Source organism: Macaca nemestrina, chromosome 9, assembly GCF_043159975.1.
Source record: "Macaca nemestrina isolate mMacNem1 chromosome 9, mMacNem.hap1, whole genome shotgun sequence".
Classification (NCBI taxonomy): domain Eukaryota; kingdom Metazoa; phylum Chordata; class Mammalia; order Primates; family Cercopithecidae; genus Macaca; species Macaca nemestrina.
The window spans coordinates 130,450,231-130,468,093 of NC_092133.1; the positions used below are offsets into that span (position 1 = coordinate 130,450,231).

General features: G+C 44.4%; 1 long non-coding RNA gene across 6 annotated transcripts in view; it reads right to left on the reverse strand.

Annotated features, from left to right (window-relative positions):
- Positions 1 to 1,359: 1,359 nt before the first annotated feature.
- The window catches only part of LOC105490625 (uncharacterized), a 50,916-nt gene continuing 34,412 nt past the window's right edge, over positions 1,360 to 17,863 (reverse strand). The window contains exons 3-7 of one of the 6 annotated variants that reach the window (XR_011608259.1): positions 16,922 to 16,978; positions 15,000 to 15,114; positions 14,235 to 14,398; positions 13,946 to 14,104; positions 1,360 to 6,655 (exon numbers count right to left, since the gene is read on the reverse strand). This is a non-coding gene — a long non-coding RNA (uncharacterized lncRNA). Of the gene's footprint in view, positions 6,656 to 13,941; positions 14,105 to 14,234; positions 14,399 to 14,999; positions 16,899 to 16,921; positions 16,979 to 17,863 lie in introns of those variants that run through there. The other 5 variants (XR_011608256.1, XR_011608257.1, XR_011608258.1 and 2 more) reach the window with 5 other exon arrangements.

Below are 17,863 nucleotides of genomic sequence, written 5' to 3' on the forward strand. Positions count from 1 at the left end.
ACACATCATTTTCTGTGATGAGAACATTTGAAATACATTCTCTTAACAATTTTGAAATATACTGTACGTTATTTTTAACTACAGTCACCACGCTGTGCAATAGATCTCAAAAACTTATTCTTTTTATGTAACTGAAACTTCGTATCCTTTGCCCAACATCTGATTCCCTCCCCACTCCACCATCCTCCACTCCCAGCCCTTGGTAACCACCATTCTACTCTACGTCAAAGGGTTCAACATCTTTAGGTTCCAGATAGAAGTGAGGTCACACAAGGCCAGGCAAGGTGGCTCACGCCTGTAATCCCAGCACTTTGGGAGGCCAAGGTGGGTGGCTCACCTGAGGTCAGGAGTTCGAGACTAGCCTGGCCAACATGGTGAAACCCCGTCTTTACTAAATATACAAAAATTAGCCGGGCGTGGTAGCACATGCCTATAATCCCAGCTACTCCAGAGGCTGAGGGAGGAGAATCGCTTGAACCCGGGAGGCAGAGGTTGCAGTGAGCTGACGTCTTGCCATTGCTCTCCAGCCTGGGTGACAAGCAAAACTCCATCTCCAAAAAACAATAAAAATAAAAATAAATAAGTGAGGTCACAGAATATTTGTCTTTCTGTACCTGGCTTATTTTACTTGGCAGAGTGTCCTCCAGACTCATCTGTCTTGTCACAAATGACAGGATTTCCTTGCTTGTAATAGCTGAATATGCCCCCATTGTGTATATAGACCACAGTTTCTTTATCCATTGGTGGGCACTTAGTTTGATTTCCCATCTTGGCTGCTGTGAATAGTGCTGCCATGAACATGAGAGTGCAGGTATCTCTTCAATAGACTGACTTCAATTCCTTAGGATATATACCCAGTAGTGGAATTGCTGGATCATGTTCTATTTTTAGGTCTTGAGGGATCTTCCCTACGGTGGCGTCTGGAGTTGGTTCCTACCTGTGGGTTCGTGGTCTCGCTGACTTCAAAAATGGAGCTGAGGACCTTCACGGTGAGTGCTACAGCTCTCAAAGATGGCACAGAACCAAAGAGTGAGTGGTAACAAGTTTTATCCTGAAGAGTGAAAGGACAAAGCTTCCACAGCATGCAAGGGGACCTGAGAAGGTTGCCGCTGCTGGCTGGGGGTGGCCAGCTTTTATTCCCTTATTGTCCCCTCCCATGTTCCCTTTCTATCCTATCAGAGTGCCCTTTTTTCAATCCTCCCCACAATTGGCTACTTTTAGAATCCTGCTGATTTACAGAGCACTGACTGGTGCATTTTACAGAGTGCTGATTGGTGCGTTTTACAGAGTGCTGATTGGTGCATTTTACAATCCTCTTGTAAGACAGAAAAGTTCCCCAAGTCCCCACTCCACCCAGCTGGCTTCACCTCTCACTGGTTTCCATAGCGGATGTACCAATTTACATTCCCACCAACAGTGGACAAGGGTTCCCTTTTCTCTGCATCCTTGGCTACATTTGTTATCTTTGATCTTTTCAATGATAGCCACCCTTACAGGTGTGAGGTGATAGCTCGTTGTGGTTTTAATTTGCATTCCTTTTTTATTTCAGTAGCTTTAGGGGTACAAGTAGTTGTTGGTTACATGGATGAATTGTACAGTGGTCAAGTCTGAGATTTTAGTGTACCCATCACCCAAGTAGTGTACACTCTACCCAATGTGTAGTTTTATAATCCCTCACCCCCTTCCACCCCACCTTTCTGAGTCTTCAATATCCATTATACCTTTGCATATGCCTTTGCATACCCACAGCTTAGCTTCCACTTATGAGTGACAACATGTGGTATTTGGTTTTTCATTCCCAAGTTCCCTTGGAATAATGGCCTTCAGCTCTATCCAAGTTGCTGCAAAAGACATTCTTTCTTTCTTTTTTATGGCTGAGTAGTATTCTATGGTATATGTATATTACATTTTCTTTATCCACTCATCGCTTGATGGGCACTTAGGTTGATTCCATATCTTTGCAACTGTGAATTGTACTACAATAAACATATGCATACAGGTGTCTTCCTGATAGAAGGACTTCTCTTCCTTTAGGTTGATACCCAGTAGTGGGATTGCTGGATCAAATGGTTCATCTGCTTGTAGTTCTTTGAGAAATCTCTATACTGTTTTCCATAGAGGTTATACTAATTTACATTTCCACCAGCAGGATATAACCGTTCCCTTTTAACTGCATCCACACCTTCTATTGCCTTTTGACTTTTTAATAATGGCTATTCTGGTTGGGTAAGGAGGTTATCTCACTGTGGTTTTAATTTGCCTCTCCCTGATGATTAGTGATGTTGAGCATTTTTTCATTGTTGGCCATTTGTATATCTTCTTTTGAGAAACATCTATTCGTGTCATTTACCTACTTTTTGATGGGATGATTTGTTTTTGTTTTTATTTTTTTTCTTGCTGATTTGTTTGAGTTCCTTGTAGATTCTGGATATTAGTCCTCTGTCAGATATATAGTTTACAAATATTTTCTCCCATCCTGTGAATCGTCTGTTTTCTCTGATGATTATTTCTTTTGCTGTGCTGAAGGTTTTTAGATTAATTAGGCCCAATGTATTTATTTTTGCTTTTATTGCATTTGCTTTGGGGTCTTAGGCACACATTCTTTGCCTAGACCAAAGTCCAGAATAGTTTTTCCTAGGTTTTTTTCTAGAATGTTTATAGTTTCGGGTCTTAGATTCAAGTCTATAAACCATCTTGAGTTGATTTTTTATATGGTGAGAGAGAGGGATCTGGCTTTATTCTTCTACATGTGACTATCAAGTTTTCCCAGCATCATTTATTGAATAGAGTGTCCTCTCTTCAGTTTACGTTTTTGTATGATTTGTTGAAGATCAGTTGGTTGTAAGTATTTGGCTTTATTTATGGGTCATCCATTCTGTTCCATTGGTCTATGTATCTACTTTTATATCAGTACTATGCTGTTTTGGTAACTATAGCCTTGTAGTATAATTTGTAAAGTAATATGATACCTCCAGATTTGTTCCTTCGCTTAGGATTGCTTTGAACTATTGGGGCTCTTTTTTGGTGCCATGTGAATTTTAGGATTGTTTTTTCTAATTCTGTGAAAAAACAAAGTTGGTATTTTTACAGGAATTGCATTGAATCTGTAGATTGCACTTGGAAGTGTGGTCATTTTCATGACTGACTCTTCCAATCCATGAGTATGGGATGTGTTTCCATTTGTTTGTGTCATCTACGATTTCATTCAGCAGTATTTTGTAATTCTCCTTGTAGAGAACTTTCATATTTTTGGTTAAGTATATCCCTAGGGTTGTTTTTGTTTTGTTTTGTTTTTTGCAGCTATTGTAAAAAAAGATTGAGTTCTTGATTTGATTCTCAGGTCGGCCATTGATGAGTAGCAGTGCTACTGATTTGTATACATTAATTTTGTAACCTAGGACTTTACTGAATTCATTTATCAAATCTAGAAGTGTTTTGGAGGATCCTTTAGGGTTCTCTAGGTATACGATCATATCTTCAGCACACAGAAACAGTTTGACTTCTTTTCCAGTTTGGATGTCCTTTCTTTCTTTCTCTTGCCTGATTGCTCCGGCAAGGATTCCTTAATTTGCATTTCTGTGACCTGAACATCTTCCTCTGTGCTTATTGCAAAATAGAATTCTTATCTCTGTCTTGCTTAAGAGGGTACTGATCCTCAAAAAGTTTACGTGCCTTCCCAAAAATCATATGGTAAAAATAGAATAATTATTTAAACGCAGGCTCTGAAGCCAAAACCCTGGCTTTTCTACTTATGAGCTGTGATGTTCAGCTCTCAGTTACATCATCCGTAAAGTGGGAACAATCATAACTGCCTAAAAATGTGTTGTGAGATTCAGAAATAAGATATGTCAAATGACCACCACTACCTGGCCCCTAAGAGAGTCACTGTATAAATGGCAGCACGATCATCATCTTCCGACAAGGCAGGGTGAGGGCTGCATGATGTGAGGCGGATTCTCCTGACCATTCCTGCCTCTGCATGTTGGTAAACTGGCCTCTCCCTTTGCTGAATGTTTTTCCCACCGATATTAGATCAAACCTAGAGTTGTCGTTCACAGAGGGAAACAGACAAATGGGAACTCTGTGTCTCTCTTGATCCCAGATCAGTTGTTTAGAGAGTCCAAATAACCTCCCGTGGTGGTACCTGAGAGCCAGAATCAGAAGGAAAAACCAAAAAAAGAGTTCTTATTTTTTGGGATGATCTTTGTTTTTGTCAGTCCAGGTTGCTGTAACAAATTACCAAAGCTGGGAGCTTAAACAACAAACATTTATTTCTCATAGTTCTGGAGACTAGAAGTCTGAGATCAGGGTGCCAGCATGATCTGGTTCCTGGCAAAGGCCCTGTTCCTGGTTCACAGACAGCTGCCTTCTCGCTGTGACCTTACATGGTGGAGAGCAGAGAGAGGAAGCAAGCTCTTCTTTTTTTTTTTTTTTTTTAAGACCCCGAGTCTCACTCACTCTGTTACCCAGGCTAGAGCACAGTGGCACAATCTCGGCTCACTGTAACCTCTGCCTTCCATGCTCAAGCCATTCTCCTGCTTCAGCCTCCCAAGTAGCTGGGACTACAGGTGTGCCCCACCATGCCTGGCTAACTTTTGTATTTTCAGTAGAGACAGGGTTTCACCATGTTGGCCAGACTGGTCTTGAACTCCCAACCTCAAGTGATCCACCGCTTAGGCCTCCCAAAGTGCTGGGATTACAAGCATGAGCCACCTCGCCTGGACTTTCTGTCTCTTTTATAAGTGCACTAACCTCATCATAAGGGCCCCACCCTCATGACCTAATCACCTCCCAAAGGTCCTACCTTCTAATATCCCCCTAGGGGTTAGGATTTCAACACGTGAATCTTCGGGGGACATACGAATGCAGTCAATAACCATCAGAATCCCAATGGGCTCCTTCCAGCCAATAGTCATTGGTCCAACTTTAGTTTTCTGTGCTACGGTATGACATAGTGATGTGGAAAAAAAGAATAATAATATTAATATAATTATTACTATGAGCCAGGTGTGGTGGCTCACACTTGTAATCTTAGCACTTTGGGAGGCCAATGAGGGCAGATGACTTGAGGTCAGGAGTTCAAGACCAGCCTGGCCAACATGGTGAAACCCTGTCTCCACTAAAAATACAAAAATTAACCAGGTGTTGTGGCGCACACCTGTAATCCCAGCTACTCGGGAGGCTGAGGCAGGAGAATCCCTTGAACCTGGGAAGCAAAGCATAGACTGTGCCACTGTACTCAAGCCTGAGGAACAGAGCGAGACCCTGTCTCAAAAAAAGTAATTAATTAATTAACTTTTTAAAAATTATTATGGAATTTGGAAAGATTAGGGCACTGGTAATTCAATTCCGGTGGGTCTTCTGATCTTGGAATTCACAAGTTACCAAGCCAAATGCTGCAGCTACACAGGGAAGATGGAAAAAGTGAAACTTCTATGCATTTCCTCACCCTGCCTGCTAACCAGCCCCTCCGTCCTGCCAGTTCCATGCTGGGGGAGTGGGGAGACAATGTCCCTTCTTACAACTGAGAAAGAGCACATGCTAAGGAGGCCTGAGACTTACTCTCCCTTTTTTTTTCAACTAATTTAATTCTTTTCCAAAGATGAAATATAAACATGCAAAGATTCTCTGTAATAATGATGATATATGAGCTACCATTTATTGGATTCTTAACTCTGGGAGGGCCCACACAGATGTCTCAGCATGTGTTATTCCTGTTAATATTTACAGAAAACCCTGAGTTCAGAACCGATGTTGGAGATGGAGAAAACGAGGACCAGAAGCAAATAATTCAAGTATTATAACATTGCCCCAAAGCTGAAATTTTTAACCATCCATCGTGACATCTAAAAACCTAGCCTACTTCCTTTCTGCTGAATTTCTCTAGCTCTACACCTGAGTAATAGTTTCAATAAACCCCACCAGGTGTCATCTACATATTTTCTCACAAATAAGCCAAGGTACAGTTTATAAGCCTCTGAATGCTAACAAATTCTGAAGATACAAAACCTACAGGGTGTGTATAAATAATTTCACTCAGCAGTATAAATATGAATTCAATGCTGTTTTAAAAAAATGAACAACCTTGTTTCTCTAAGTTGTTGTGTTAGCACTTCTCTCCTGGATTTTTTATTGGCTCTCTGACGCCAATAGGAACCTGTTCTAAAACTGATTAGCCCTGAGAAAGACTCTGTAATCAAATAAATCTGAAGTTAGGCATGCTTTCAATTTTTGTTAAGAAGTGAGATTTATTTTTCCAAACAGGACGTGTTTCCCAAAGAAAGCTTGGTGTCTTTTGTATTCTAAAATATGTCTGCTTCTGTGATTTCAAAGAGCAGTAGAACCAATTCTGTTTGTAACTGGCCAATTTCAGTTCCCTTGAAAGACCCATGGAGGTAGTGGTTTGTGAAAAAGATTTGAATAAAGCGTATTATTAGATCTCAAAGAGAATCAATAGATTCTAATGTAGTTTTTCTTGCATTACATCAATAAAGCAACATTGTTATGAAGGCACTGCAATCATGTCTTCTCTCGTTGGTTTGAAAGCTTGTTTTTTGTTGCCGTTGATAGGCCTTTGGATGGTCTATCCTAAGGACAAATTCATTTGGTTCTGCAATGCGTCATCACTGCAACCATATCTTAAGGCTCAGAACACCTAGGGAGATAAATAGAAGTTATTTTTGTTATCTGGGCTTTATCAATAAATTTCAACTCGGAAACATTACATGACACGCCCTAAGTCCCACATTCAGCCACACTGGGAAGGCTGAGCAGTTTTAGGCTGAGCCTTAACATACTGAAGACAGGAAGAATCTGGGGGATCCCAGGCTCATCTCTTACTTTACTGTTGATCTCAAAGACAATCAATAGAGGCCCAGTGCAGTGGCTCACACCTATAATCCCAACACTTTGGGAGGCTGAAGCAGGCAGATCACTTGAGGCCAGGAGTTCGAGACCAGCCTGGCCAACATGGTGAAACCCCATCTCTACTAAAAATACAAAAACTAGCTGGGCATGGTGCCAGGTGCCTGTAATCCCAGCTACTCCGAAGGCTGAGGCACAAAAATCTCTTAAATCCAGGAGGTGGAGGTTGCAGTGAACCAAGATCATGCCATTGCACTCCAGCCTGGGTGACAGAACAAAACTCCACCTAAAAAGAAAAAAGAGGGAGAGAATCAATAGATTCTAATGTAGTTTTCCTTGCATTGCATCAATAAAGCAACGTTGTTATAAAGGCATTGCAATCTTGTCTTTCTTCTCTTGTTGGTCTGAAAAGCTTGTTTTTTGTTGTTGTTGATCAGCCTTTGGATGGTTTGTTTGGTTCTACAGAAGCCAGGAGGGTTAGGGGCTGTTAGACTGAATTATGGGCCCCCCTCAATCTCCTAGAATCCATATGTCAAAATCCTAAGCCTCAGTGCCTCAGAATGCAAGCGGGTTTGGAGACAGGGACTTTGCAGAAATCATTAAGTTAAAAATGAAGACATTGGAGTGGGCCCTAATCCTAATTCTAAAACCTGGTGTTCCAATTACAAGAGGAAGATTTTTGACACAGACACACACAGAGGGAAGAGAATTGTGAAGCCATGGAGAAAAGACAGCCATCTGCAAGCCCAGGAGAGAGGCCTAGAGCAGACCCTTCCCCAACAGCCCTCAGAAGGACCAGCCCTGCAGACACCTTCAGTTGGACTTCCAGCCTCCAGAACTGTGAGAAAATACATTTCTGTTGCTTTAAGTGACTGCAGCCTGAGCATACTAATACCTGGGCCATCACATCTGTCTTACCCATGATGATTCAGAGGCCTGAGGTGTCCTGATCCTGAGCTCTACACTCCAAGACAGTGCTTCTGAAGCTAAGAGTGCCAAATCCAGAAACCACAGACTGACCGGTTTTTTTTGGTGCTTACACACCCCACATCTATCCTAGATATCCTGGAGACACAGCATCAGGCTTCCTCCCCAGCAAATCTCAGTGCAAGGTGTGAAATTGGAGCCTTCCTGGCCAACTGATCTGAGGTTGAGTTGACCTCCTACCTTCCTCTCAACAATTCTCTGGCTGGGGGACGTTTTTCCTGGGAAATCCTCACTCAAATCCACCACAAAGCCTGGATTTGTGGAGGCTGTACCCACCCAGACCCTCTGTTCTGACGTTTTGTTCAAGAGGGCCACATTGTTCTTATAAGGCCTACAGCCATGCCGCCCTCTCCCCCAAGTCCCACCTGTTCCCAGCAGCCCTAACTCGAGTCTTTTCATGGACAAAGAGGAACAGAGAGTAATGAGGCGCTGTGCTAAGCACTTTCCAGGCACGACTGCGTCTCACCTTTACCGCCTCCCTGAGCAGAAGGCATCGCCCTCTCCATTTGCCAGATGGCGAAACTGAAGCACAGACGGGTCAGGAACCTGCCCCAAGCTCACACAGCTCACGAGTGAAGGGAATGGATTTGCCCTTGAGTTTCTAAGTCCTGTGCTTTGCTGGTACACAATGTGAGAGAGGTGACCAAATGGCCTTGAGCTCCTCTCCCTCCAAGGTAACCACAGGGAAAGGCCCAGCCAGGACCTAGCCAAGTTAGTGCTTGTGACATTTTGTCTCTGGAAGTTTCAGAATCTGTCGCTGCAGAGGCTCGCAGGGACATGCTTTTCACAGGCCACAGTGGCTCATACCTGTAATCCCAGTGCCTTGGGAGGCCAAGATGGGAGGATAGCTAGAGGCCAGGAGTTTGAGACCAACTTGGGCAACATAGCAAGACCTCATCTCTACAAAGAAAAAAAAAAAGTACTGTGCCACTCAAAGAGACCCAAAAGATTGCTTCCGGCTCCACAATGAGGCAAACACAGAAAGTGAAAGTAAGCATTCAGGAGCATCCACACGCATTTAACAGACCAATGCTATGTTGCAAGAATCTAGTAACAAAAAAGAAATGAGCTTGCATTTTGTATGGTTTTCTAATACAAAAATTTCCATTTCTCATCACATATTAGAGCCCATTGCAAGTAAAAACCTGGGTCCTGGCTGGGCACAGTGGCTCACACCTGTAATCCCAGCACTCTGGGAGGCCAAGCCGGGTGGATCACGAGGTCAGGAATTCAAGACCAACCTGGCCAAGACGGTGAAACCCCATCTCTACTAAAAATACAAAAATTAGCTGGGCCTGGTGGTGTGTGCCTGTAATCCCAGCTACTTGGGAGGCTGAGGCAGAGAATTGCTTAAACCCGGGAGGCGGAGGTTGCAATGAGCCGAGATTGCACCACTGCACTCCAGCCTGGGCGACAGAGCGAGATCTCCATCTCAAAAAAAAAAAAAAACAAAAAAAACAAAAAAAACAAAAAAACTGGGTCCTTAGCACGGATAGTTTGAGAAGCCCTGCTGAGACAGAGGTCTCGGTCACTGACTGAGGATAAAATGACATGGAAAAATCTGTAGCCTGGGAAATGCAAGGATTCTCTCCAGCTGTGAGAGCCACATGGGGGATGCCCAGCCACCACGAAGTCCAACGTGAGCCCCTCAGCTACCAACTGCACCCTCAGTAAAGGGCTTTCTGGAATAGTCAAATGGACAGTGCCCTGGAAGTTGAGAATTTGGCTTTTAGCCTTGGGTTTGGGTTTTTTGTTTATTTTTGAGACAGGGTCTGGCTCTGTCACTCAGGCTGGACTGCAGTGGCACGGTCTTGGCTCACTGCAGCCTCAATCTCCCATAGCCCTGGTTTAGTGGTGTGACCTTGGGCCAATCATTTAATCCTCTGTCCGCTGATTTTCTCATCTGTAAGCTGGAGATCACAATACTAGTGCCTGCCTCATAGGGTTATTCTGTGGAATAAATGTGTTAAGTTGTGAGTGTCAGAGCAGTGCCTGGCATACAGTAAGTGCTATGTATGTGTTCACTATTATTACAATTAGGTAGAAGTCATTTTTCCTTCTCTAGCCTATATTCTACTGAAACAGTTTTTAAACTACGTTTTTGGGATATTTGTTTGTGGAAGAGGTATTTCAAGACTTCCATAAGCATCTGACTTACACTTTATTTTGTTGTTTTGTTTTTGTTTTTTGGTTTTTGGTTTTTGTTTGTTTGTTTGTTTGTTTGTTTGTTTTTTGAGACATAGTCTCGCTGTCGCCTAGGCTGGAGTACAACAGCGCGATCTCAGCTCACTGCAATCTCCGCCTCCTGGGTTCAAGCAATTCTCCTGCCTCAGCCTCCCGAGCAGCTGGGAGTACAAGTGCATGCCACCATGCCCGGCTAATTTTTGTATTTTTAGGAGAGACGGGATTTTGCCATGTTGGCCAGGATGGTATCGAACTCCTGACCTCAAATGATCCACCTGCCTCAGCCTCCCAAAATGCTGGGATTACAGGCATAAGCCACTGTGCCCAGGTTGTTCCAACTGTGTGCCACAAAACTAAGCCTGTAGCTGTGGCCATTCATTTCTCAATTATCTGGGGAGAAATAGGGACAAGGCTGGGGGTATAGGAGAAGGACCTCCTGACTGGACAGCAGGAAACCAGCCCTGCCATTAACTACCCAGTGACCTCAGGCAAGTGCATGAACCTCCCTGCCTGCTTCTGAGGGTTTGGGGCTCTGCCAACCTCTGTATCTTGAGGCAGGTGCTTTTGGCAGCAGCCCCTCCTGTCCTTTAGATGAGCGGTCCCTAACCTTTTTGGTACCAGGGACTGGTTTCATGGAAAACAATTTTTCCATTGATCTGGTGTAGGGGAAGGTTTCAGGATGATTCAAGCACACTACGTGTATTGTTCACCTTATTTCTATTATCATTACATTGTAATATATAATGAAATAATTCTACAACTCACCATAATGTAGAATCAGTGGGAGCCCTGAGCTTGTTTTCCTGCAACTAGATGGTCCCATGCAGGGGTGACGGGAGACAGTGACAGATCATCAGGCAGTCAATTCTCATAAGAAGCATGCAACCTAGATCCCTGGCTACGCAGTTCACAATAGGGTTTGTGCTCCTATGAGAATCTAACGCTGCTGCTGATCTGAGAGGAGGCGGAGCTCAGGCTGTAATGTGCATAACCGGGAACAGCTGTAAATACAGATGAGGCTTTGGTTGCTCACCCGCCACTCACCTCTGGCTGTGTAGGCCCAGTTCCTAACAGGCCACGGGCCAGTACCAGTCCATGGCCTGGGTGTTGGGGACCCCTGCTTTAGATGACCAAACAATCAGCCAGGGCCTGACATAGACTCATGTAGAACCTCACCCTCTTCCCACTCCATTTTCGAGGCTATCCTGTTAATAAAAAAGTAACCGAAAGACAGCAAAGAGAAGGAAGAGGCCCTGCATGAGGATCTCACCCCAAGACCAGGCTAACTGTGGTTTTGGGCTCCTGTCATTTGCCTGGGAAACCTGAGCGTGTCTTTGCAGTTGCTCCCATCCACAGGCCTCTGTCCGACTGGCTTTCATCCCAGCCCACTTAACTTTCCTGCCCAAGAGATACCTGTGGTTTCCACCAGCCACAAGCTACTCCCCCTCCTGAAATGCTCCTACTCCTTCCTGCCCTCAGGGACCAACCAGACCCAGCCTGAAGGCCCAGCTCAGTCTTTCCTGCTTCCCTGCCTCCCTTATTTCCTTATTGTTTATGGCCCTGTTTCACTCCTGCCCCTGTGCTATCCCACAGACCCGACATTTGCACAGCATTCATGGTTGACGGGGCATGTTCACTGAACCCTCAAAATACATTGATTGTCAGCTTCCAAAACAAATCACCAGCTCTGGCATCTTAGGGCTACTGTAACAAAACGCCATACACTGGGTATTCGATTTCAACACAGAAATCGAATCGTTTTGGAGGCTGGGAAGTCCGAGATCAAGGCAGATTTTGTATCTGGTGAGGGTGTGCTTTCTGGTTCACAGTGCCTTTATGCTGTGTCCTCGCATGGTGGAAGGGGTGAGAGGGTTCCCTTGGGCCTCTTTTAGAAGGGCACCAATTCCATTCACGAAGCCTCCACCCTTGTGACCTAATCACGTCACAAAGGCCCCATCTCCTAATCCTATCACCTCAGGGGTTAGGATTTTAACATATACATTTTGAAGGCACGCAAACATTCAGACCACACATCCGGGGAGCTGAGTGGGATTTTTGGCCCCACCTGCCTGTCCAGTGTCACTAGATGGCTGCCTACAGTAGAGGGCTGGCTAGGGACTATTATGCACTTTACGTACACACACCACCTCCTGTGAGCTTGGCACAACCCCTGTGAGGTGGGTGATGGCTTCTTTTTTAGAAACTTCAAAAGTGAAGCTCACTTTCAGTCTGGGCTCAGACTGGGTATCTGGTATACCAAACTGTCTTACAAAGAAATAAGCAGAAGCTGATCACATGCTGAAGCTCAGGGCCAATGCAGAGCCTGTAAGAGTCAGAGATAGGTCCAGCCCTGTCTATACAATGCCAAAGCCCCCCGCCCCTCACCTCAGTCTCAGCCAGGCCTTGCCAGTCCACCCTTCTCCCTCCTCTGCCACCCCTGCCCTTGCCCCTCAGTGGCTGAGGCTCCACAAAGCCCCCGGCAGTCAGGGAACACGGAACCCTAGAATCCTGCAAGGAAGGTCTGGACAAGGCAAATCAGTTCTCCACCTGTGAGGCACACAAGTCCTCCTCTGCACCTAGAGAGCAAATCAGAGGTGGGGCTGTTGGGTATCAAGGGGGGCATCTGTCCACGAGGAAACGTGCAGGGGTGTCACTTTTGTTTAGGGTTGGGTTTGGGTTGGTCAGCACAGTGGCTTGAATCCAGAGCCACTCAGATATTTGATGGGGCTGAGGACAGCCCTGCCAAACATCTTGCACCAAGCAAGTCAGTCTTGTAGAAGGAAGTTCTGCCCACGCTGCTAGTACGGCCCCGTGAGGAATCACTGAGTCACATCAGCTATCTTTTCCTTTAGTATCCTCTCCTTATTGTTCATCATCTTGACATTGGCTCAAAGGGCTCAGCCCAGCACTCTGGACTCTACCGCCTGCTCTCAGGCTGCTGGAGGAGGCAGGCATCCAGAAACACGTGACCGAGCCTCTCTGCACTCGGGACTTTTAATCTCCTTAATTGAAATTGATTGCCCTCTTGGGAGGCAGCTCCACATTGGCCCTGAGCTTCAGCATGTGATCAACTTTTGCTTATTTCTTTTAAAGACCAATTGACACACCATGGTATCCAATCTTCTCCCTGAATACTGGACCTATTTGCCAACCAGAAGTAAAACCAGAAACACACACACTTAGAAAAACAGCTCAGGAAACAAAAGCGCCTGATAAAAATAAGGAGAGAAATATTCTGTCTCATGGTGACTTAGCATTATACAAAAGGCCAGTCAAAACCCCATTACCAAGGAAAGATGTAATCACACAGGAAAGGAGAGATGGGAAAGGTTGGGGGAAGAGTAAGCTGCCTGAAGCTCACAAGATAAATAAGCTGGGCTAGAGAGCATCTAAGAACCAGCTGCAAAAACAGATAAAAAGGGAAGAAAAGTGAAACACCTTTTTTTTTTTTTTTTGAGACAGAGTCTCACTCTGTCACCCAGGCTGGAGTGCAATGGTGCAATCTTGGCTCACTGCAATCTCCACCTCCTGAGCTCAAGCAATTCTCCTGCCTCAGCCTCCCAAGTAGCTGGGATTACAGGCATGCACCACCATGCCCAGCTAATTTTTGTATTTCTAGTAGAGACAGGGTTTCACCATGTTGCCTAGGCTGGTCTTGAACTCCTGACCTCAAGTGATCTGCCCTCCTTGGCCTCCCAAAGTGCTGGGATTATAGGCATGAGACACCATTCCTGGCCAAAATATATTTTTAAATTGAAAGAAAACCAAACATCAAGAGATTACTTTGAGCATCCAGATTTGTGTTCATCCAGATACACCACGATCACTCCGAAGCAGCCAGAGCTGGTTTACAAACCAGCTTGGCAGGTCATATCTCTTGGCAAAGCCTCTGATAGGGCCCCTTACCTACCAGACTGATCGTATATCCTGGACATATCTCTCTGTGGGCTCTCCTGTGCAATGCTGGTGGGTCATTTCACCAACTGAGCACTGGGCTTTGAAAGAACAGTCCTAGCTGGGGAGGGGCCACCTTGTGACTTCCAAGCTCTCAGTTCTGTTTCTGCACCAGCTGCATGGGGTTAACACCAGGGCAAAAGAAGCAAGAGGCAGGACCTTAGAGGCAAGATAGCACAGCACTGACAAGTCAATTAATCACTATTGTACATGTCAAACGCAGTGCAAACACCTTGCTTCCTGACCTTCTGAAGATCAAGTCCAGAGTCCAGATTTTAAAAGCACAAAGATCCAGCTGTTTTGCTGTTGGAAAGCTCCACTTACAAATCAATTCAAGTAGAAAGTACTTATTAGTCTCCATGTTCCCTACATGGACAGTTCCCCCACTCTTACGTTCAGTTACTGAAGCCTGCAAATTAAGTGGATAAAAGCCAGATTAACAAGATAAATATATAAAAATTTTACCTGATGCTAATATTTTTTCTTACACAGGAGGCCTCACAGAAAATAAGATCCCAGGCTGGGTACACTGGCTCTTGCCTGTAATCCCAGCACTTTGGGAGGCCAAGGTGGGTGGGTCACTTGAGGGCAGTTGTTTGAGATGAGCCTGGTCAACATGGTGAAACCTTGTCTCTACTAAAAATATAAAAATTAGCTGGGTGTGGTGATGTGCACCTGTAAGGCCCAGCTACTTGACTTGGAAGGCTAAAGCAGGAGAATCACTTGAACCTGGGAAGCAGAGGTTGCAGTGAGCTGAGATTGTGCCACTGCACTCCAGCCTGGCAACAGAGAGACTCTATCCCAAAAGAAAAGAAAAAAAAGAAGACCCCAAAAAAGTGGTCAGACTTAGGGGCTTATATACCATTTTAACAAAGGGTGATAAATTGTGAAGTGACTAGACAAAGGAAAGCAGATCATTTGGGCTTCTAGGAATGGTAAATTGTAGAAAGATAACTACGAAATGTACAGTAGATAAGGGATGAATAGTAGGATTTATTAGGCAGACTCACCTTGGTACTGTCTCCAGTGATAAGTCATCTTCAGTGATTAATGGTTATTCTCCTCTTCTGGTATTGGAGAGAGGCACCACTTCACAAATCCTTTACAAGTGGAAATTTATGCTACCTTTACAAAGGGAAACGTGGCCTGCTTTTAGGCAGAAAGGAGAAGGACAGAGAGTTTTTCCTGTGTCTGTATTTTCCCAATTGCCTTCAGCTCAAAATAATCCTTAAACCAAAGTGGCATATTCTGGGCCCCTCCACCTAGCAGCAGGAAAGTGACATAATGATGAAGGAGAGGGTGAACACTGTAAAGACAAGGGCTGTAACATTATCAATCATCACTGAACCAGGGTCTGAGGGTGCTGAACACATAGTAGGCACTCAGCAAATATATGTTGAATGAATAAATAAATCAGTGGATGGATGCATGGATGGATGGATGGATGGATGGATGGATGAATACTGGATAAAATAGGATTGGAGCAACTATATAGTGTGGAAAAGAAAATTGCAGCTTATTGGATACTGGCTCCCATAAAATACCACCAAGGCAATATGTTGATAAAGCAAAGCTCATGGCAGTAAGAGAGAGCACTACCCTGGCAATCATAACGATGTCTGAGTGGGACAGATAAATTCAGGGTGTTTATGACGTTTAAGAGTCTGATTTAAGGAAGGTCTTTCAGTGTGGGGCAGTCTACGATTGAATAGGATTATGATATAATCCAAGATCATGGAGACAGCAAGGTGAGTTAATGGTCATTTGATGCGATCTACCAAAGTTAAGCAGTTTTAAGTAAGTTTAGGGGAAATTCCTAAAACAAACACTAAAGTTACTTGCAATCTTTATCTTTCTGGGCAAGTGTTTCCTGCCATAATGAAATCATGTTGGTTGATACAGTTTGGATCTGTGTCCTCGCCCAAATCTCATGTCAAACCGTAATCCCCAATGTTGGAAGTGGGTCCCAGTGGGAGGTGATTGGATCATGGGGGTGGATCCTTCACGAATGGCTTAGCACCTTCCCCTCCATGCTGTTCTCATGATGGTGAGTGAATTCTCATGAGATCTGGTTGTTTGAAAGTGTTTGGCAGTTCCCCCACCACATCCTCCTGGTCCAGCCATGTAAGATGTGCCTGCTTCTCCTTCACCTTCAATCATGATTGTAAGTTTCCTGAGGCATCCCCAGAAGCAGAAACCACTAGGCTTCCTGTACAGCCTGTGGAACTGTGAACCAATTAAACTTCTTTTCTTTATAAGTTGCCCCATCTCAGGCATTTCTTTATAGCAACGTGAGAACAGACAAATACATTGGTAAAGACAGTGGAATAGTAAAGTCGTGTTATGAAGACCACATGATAGTAGTCATGTAATGAGACATAAGCAAGCTTATGTGGGTTTCTGTGGCTTCAGTCCTCAAGCTAATGGCCTTAAGTAAACTGTTATCCTTTCACAGTATGGCACATATAGACAAGTAAACCACGTTTGTCCACAGGAAGACAAGCAAACATTAAGTGGGCCCCAGGATAGAGGTGATGGTTAATTTCTGGTCATCAAGGCTGAGCCATATAAAGGAGAGGTAATTCAGGAGGCCGGGCATGGTGGCTTACATCTGTAATCCCAGCACTTTGGAAGGCCAAGGCAGGCAGATCACCTGAGGTCGGGAGTTTGAGACCAGCCTGACCAACATGGAGAAACCCCGTCTCTACTAAAAATACCAAAAAAATTAGCTGGGCATGCTGGCACACACCTGTGATCCCAGCTACTCAGGAGGCTGAGACAGGAAAATCACTTGAACCCAGGAGGTGGAGGTTGCAGTGAGCCAAGGTCACCCCATTGCCCTCCTGCCTGGGTGACAAGAGGGAAACACTGTCTCAAAAAAAAAAAAAGAAAAGGAAAGAAAAGAATTGAAAACAACGACTCAAATACATACCTGTATGCCAATGTTCATAGCAGCACCATTCACAACAGCCAAAAGGTGGAAATAACGCTAGTGTTTATCAACAGATAAATGGATAAATGGTGTACCCATATGATGGGATCCTATTCAGCCGTAAAAAGGAATGACATTCTGACACATGCTGCAATATGGATGAACCTCAGAAACATTAGGCCAAGAGAAATAAGCTCAGTACAAAAGGACAAATACTGCATGATTCCACTTCTATGAAATATCCAGAATAGGCAAATTCACAGAGACAAAGTACTTTAGAGGATACCAGGGACTGAGGGGAGGGGAAATGGAGAGTCACTGCTTAATGGATACAGGGTTTCTATTTGGAGCAACAAAAAGGTTTTGAAATAGATAGTGGTGATGGTTGCACAACATTATGAGTGGAATCAATGCCACTGAATTGTACACTTAAACATGGTGAAAATGGCCAGGTGTGGTGACCTGTTATCCCAGCATTTTGGGAGGCTGAGGCAGGCAGATCGCGTGAGCCCAGGAGTTTGAGACCAGCCTGGGCAACATGGCAAAACCTCATCTCTACAAAAATACACACACACACACACACACACACACACACACACACACACACACAAAATAGCTGAGTGTGGTAGCACATGCCTGTAGTCCCAGCTACCCAGGAGGTAGAGGTGGTAGGATTACCTGAGCCCAGAAAGTTGAGGCTGCAGTGAACCGTGATCATGCTACTGCACTCCAACCTGGGTGACAGTGTAAGACCCTGTCTCAGAAAAAATCTCACAATTAAAATAAAATGTCTCACAATTAAAAATTAAAGCACACACACACATACAGATATAAAACTGTTTGTGTGTGTGTGTGTGTGTGCACGTGTGCATGCTTTCTTAATTGTGGCAAATCACTATGTTATATATATTTTATCACAATTTTTTTAAGTTGTAAAGTAAG